We start from the raw sequence: 5,375 nt of genomic DNA, 5'->3' as shown, positions 1-5,375 counted from the left end.
TCCCCGCCCCCCCTCCGGCTCTCCCTCTCGATTCTCCCTTTTTTTTTTACTCCAACACACAAAATGGTGAATGGACCTGCAACAGCTGGAACAGCTAGCCAATCAGCGGCCACAACCCCGCTGACCGGCGCCGGCCTAGGCCAATACATATCCGAAGCCTGGTCGACTCCTCCTCTCGACAACGAGCGACGCTCGCAGCGACCAATCGCGCCCATCCGGCAGCGCTAGGAGGAGGGGCCAAAGTCCAAGACCGGCCTCCCTCCGGGACCGACACCAACCTAAGCCTACGACCGACTGATCTGCCTAGAGTCCTACCCTACAACAAGTGACGGACACCAGCCTTGACCAATTGCAGGCCGTCTTAGTGCCGAATGACAAATACAGTACCCAGTCGCCACGCACCCTAGGCCGGAACCCAGCCTCTGTGAGGGACAGTAGCCAATGAAATGGAAGAAGGTGGGGCTAAGGGAAGGGTCGTCCAATGAGCGTGCTTAGAAGGCGTGGCCCGAGCGTTTGTTGACCGGCTAGTCGCAATTCCTGCTGGGAATAGTAGTTTTCTCACGTCTCTGACCCATAGTCCACAGTACAAGGCAGACTACAACTCCCATGTGACAGAGTGCCTGGAGCACCAAAGAACCCTGGCGAGGAGAAAAAGTCGAAAAGGGCAGTTCATCGTGAGTCTCACTGGACACAAGGAGTATCTTAGACCCAGGGCCCCAACTCACCCGGATTCCTGGCTCTGGCGTCGCCGGTGGCTCCTCTCAGTGGCAGCGGTAGCGGCACGAGGGGGAGGTGCGAGGAGCAGCCAACCGCCACCCGCGAGCCCCGCAGCCAATCAGCAGCGGCCGGGGCGGTGCAATGACCTCACCGGTTCTACTCTCTTACCCCTCCCCCACGTGGTTGTTGCTGCCGGTAGCCGGAGTAGGGAAGTTTGGGGTGGGGGGAGGGGAGGAGAACTAGTGATGTCACCTTTCCACCGCTTGATTGGTTATCGGGTGGCCGTGAGTACGACCAATCGACGGTCTCGAAAAGTCTGGCGCGGCCCCGCGGAAAGCCCTGTTGCCACCGGGAGGGGAGAGAACGCGCGCTTGTGGGGTGGCGCGCGCTGCGGTGTAGGCAACGTGCGCGGCCTGGGGCTTGGGGGCCCTGGGGACAAGTCACCTCTTCCAAGAGTTTTGACATTTAGGACAGCGCAGTTTTCTGAAAGCCTCCCTAGGCATTGGGGGGAGGCACGAGATGGGGAAATGCAGCGCTTCATGAGGGCTTCACGATGCATTCCGTGGAGAGCTACACTTTGTGGGTGTTCACACCTGGCAGAGGGAGATTTTTAAAGATGGGGGATGGTGTCACGCCGGGGGTGAGGAAGAGAGGGATGTACCCTGTTGGTGGTAGATGCCTGCTGCCCAAATACGGGGTTTACATTAGATATGAACCTGTCTGCCATGCACCCATAGTCTCCACATTGTATTTGCCCTGGTCTGAAGATGTGGGGAGTAATGCACACTGGCCGCTGGGAAGGTTTCTTTTGCCTGTGATCGGTTCCTAGTATCCACAGAGGAATCACACCAGGTGTGAGGAAAGTGCATCTAGCCTATTGCAGATCATACTGTCCACGGAATATTTGCACTACCTGTGAAAGAGTGTACTATGGCATGGGGCTAGTTCACACAGGGTATGGAAGACATATCAGTTGTCCAATGGGGTTCACTGACTATAAAGGACATTCACATTATCCATGGGAAAGGCCCACTGTCCACATAGGATTTGCCTTGAGAGTGGGGGAAATTCTCTGTCCACAAGGAGTTCACACTCAGAAGGAATATTATACTATTACTTATGCTATTATATTATCATTTATACAATCTTACACTATTATGACTATTTTATTATTGTAAAAGACAGTTCATACTTTCATATTGGGTGGACCTAGAGTTGAGGGAAATTTTACAAGGCAGTTTATAATGTGCACATTAGGTAGACGCTAGGTCTGGAGAAAATGTTCACTCAAAAGAGCCGACACTGCCCACTTAGATAGAGGCTTGGGGAGTGGTTTATGCTATCACAAAAGGGGTTCATAGCAGCCACAGAAAGTTCCCCATGCATGGAGATGTGCCCTGTCTGTGTTCACTTTGTCATGGATACGAAGATTACACAGTCTGTGGGGAGGCTGGTTCTGGGCAAGAGTTCACCGTTGCCTGTGGAAGCTTACGTTGTGTTTGGGGGAGATTTCCATTGATTAGGATGGGGCTTCATGTTCCCCAGTCAGTTTGCATCAAGTGTCAGGGAGAATTAGACTGTGGGGGGAGGTCTATGCTCTCCACAAAGGAACTCACCCTGCCTAGGGAGCGTCTGCTGTGGTGAAAAGGGGGTCTCTGCTGTCAGCTCGGGATTGTCTCTGGCCGTGGTGAATTTATAATGTCCACACAGGGATTCCCCACTGCTCACGTGAGTTATACCATGCATGAAGGAGACCTGTCACTGGGAATTCACTGTCCAAGGCCTATTTCCCCTGTCTTTGAGGGAAAATGTGCACAGGGAGCTGTACCCTGCCCCTGGGAGAATTATATAAACCGTAGTTAACTCAGTTACACAGTTCATTGAAATTACACTGTCATGTGGGGCAAGGGGTGATGTTGCAGGAGGCAGGATAACACAATCTAAGGCAAGCTGTCTGGGGTCACATCCCACCTGGGCTTCTTCCCAGGGCTTCCCTGGGCTTCCCACCCCAGCTGTGTGACTTTGGGAGTTACTTAACCCCTCTGTGCCTTGAGAGTTCCACCCTTGTAAAAAGGGATAATAAAAGAACCCTAAGGTTAGGCAATAGAACCAAAAAAACAAAAAAAGCGTGGTGATGCACACCTGTAGTCCCAGCTACTAAGGATGCTGAGGCAAGAAGAACTTGGGGCCAAGAGTTCAAGGTTGCAGTGCACTATAACCACATCTGTGAATAGCCACTGCACTCCAGCCTGGGCAACATAGCAAGACCTTGTCTCCAAGATTAAAAAAAGAAGAAGAAGAAGAATCCTAAGGCACAAGGTTGTTATGAAGATGTAATGACTTAATATGTGCAAAGCATTTAGAACAGTATGAGCGAGTTAGTCCTCAAAAAATGTTAGCTATTGTAGTAATTATTGTTATTCAGAAGTTTACCACTACCTGGAGTATATGCTGTCACAATCTCATTGGTAACCTTTCCGTACTTTGTGTGTGTTCTGTTGGTGGTGGTGGTACTTTTTTGGAAGGATTCCAGGATTCAGCATATCTGTGGGGCATTTATCAATGCATCAGGAGGCATTATAGTCTAGTGGGGATAATTAGAGAATCTACCTCATGAAGTTGAGATGAGGATGGAATGAGATGTTTAACCCAGGGCTTTGCATTTAGTAAGTGCTCAATAAATAGGAGTTGTGTGTTTTATGTGTCCTGTCCTGCACTGGACCCTGCGAAGTCCCTGCCCTTCTGGATGTCACCATTTCTTCACCTTTACTAGGGACCTCATTGTCCATGACAGGATGTACTAGCTTTGAGGGAGTCATAGTGTCTTAATTTGTGTGTGTATAAAAGGGGTGTTGGATAACTTTTTATGGGAGAATGAAGACTTTGGGGGGGGGGCTCATATAATTTTATGAAGGTTACAAAGGCCCAGAGGGTTTCAATGGAACATGGAGTTTCTACCTGTCCATGGGAAACTTAATGAAACTGACATACCAATCCAACATTGGGATCTGTTGTACCCGTTGATGAGTCTATATTGTTCACAGTCTATAGTGTACCCATTGGTCATCCCTCAGGCAAGTGGCACTGTCCATGTGGGACCTCAGTGTCCATGGGTTATACTGCATAAGGTCATGTCTATTATGGGGCTACACTGTCCACATGAAGAGTCACACTGTTTATGGAAGAGACACTGTTTATGTGGTCGTCTACACTGTGCATATGGGTTTACCCAGGTTATAGGAGTTGACCTTGTTAACAGAGAAATTCACACAATGTTAAAGCAGTTATACTGCCTCTGTGGTAGATCACACTCATGAGGGAATGTATGGGGTTTTATGTGGGTTGCCCTGTCATATGGGGTCACACCACTTATGAGGGTCACCCTATTTGTATGGCGTTTATGAGGGTCACACTGCTTATATTGGGGTTCACACTGTGGGTGTTGTGCTATTTGGGACTCACTGTCCATATGAGAGTCACGCTATATATGGTGGTTTCTCTCAGTTACGGACATCGTGCCATCTGTATGGTTTCATACTGTTTGTGGGGTTAGACCAGCTAAATGTGGACTCAGCTCACTTCGGCAAATACATATTTCCAGCCTATTTTGTGACAGACACTGTTCTAGGCACTCGTGAAGGCAGTGAAGAATATAGACCAAATTCCTGTGTCGCTGACATTCAGTAGGATAATTATCCCCTCTATGGGGGTTTCCTGTGTTCATGGAGTTCACGTTGGGTTCCTACTGTCCAGGAGGTTGCACTGGCATTAACCGTCCAGGAGGGTCTCTGTGTGTATGGGCTCACAGGTATTGGGATTATATTGGGTATTTGGGGGTTCACTGTCCAAAGTTGAACTTATTCATTATAGATTGCCAGGCTCTGGGATGCGTAGGCACCAAACCAGGAAAAAAAAATCTTTGCCCTCTTAGAGCTAACATTATACAGGAGGGATTTGGTCAACAAGCAAATACATTATGGAAATGTATGTCAGGTAAGGATAAGTGCTATGGAGAAAATAGGGTGTAGAAGGGGACACAGGGCTCTAGAAAGGGGGCTGCAATTTACAACAGAGTGATTAGGCAGCGTCTTAGTGGGAAGGTGGTTTTTCAAGGGGATGAGGGACAGATGTCTTGGGGAAAAGCCTTCCTGTCAGATAGAACAGCATGGGCAAAATCCCTGAGGCAGAAATATGCCTGCCATGTTGGAGAGCTAGCAAGGGGGCTGAGTGTAGCTGGAGTGGTAGTGAAGGGGGAAGGTGGGAGGTGAGGTCAGGGGAAGACCTCACAGGCCATGCAAGGAGTTGACTTTCACTCCTAGTGAGCAGAGGGGCCACTAAAAGGTTTGGGCAGCAAATGGATGCAGTCTGGTTTACTAGAAGCCCTCTGACTGCAGGTAGAGCACAGACTGCAGCAGCTGGTGGCAGTGGGGAGGCCAGTGAGGAGCCCCCAGACCAGGGGTGGTGGTAGCGGTGGTGAAGATTAGCTGATTCTGGAATCGCTAAAGGTAGAGCTGATGGGAGTTCCCTTCAGATTGAATGTCAGAGTAGAGAAAGAGGACAAGGATGACTCCAAGGTATTCAGCCTGAGCAATCAGCAAAATAGGGAAGACTGTGGGGGCAGCAGTTTGGGGGAGCTCAGGAAGACCATTTTTGATTTG

This window comes from Eulemur rufifrons, chromosome 24, assembly GCF_041146395.1.
Source record: "Eulemur rufifrons isolate Redbay chromosome 24, OSU_ERuf_1, whole genome shotgun sequence".
NCBI lineage: Eukaryota > Metazoa > Chordata > Mammalia > Primates > Lemuridae > Eulemur > Eulemur rufifrons.
Note: the sequence above shows the minus strand (reverse complement) of the source record.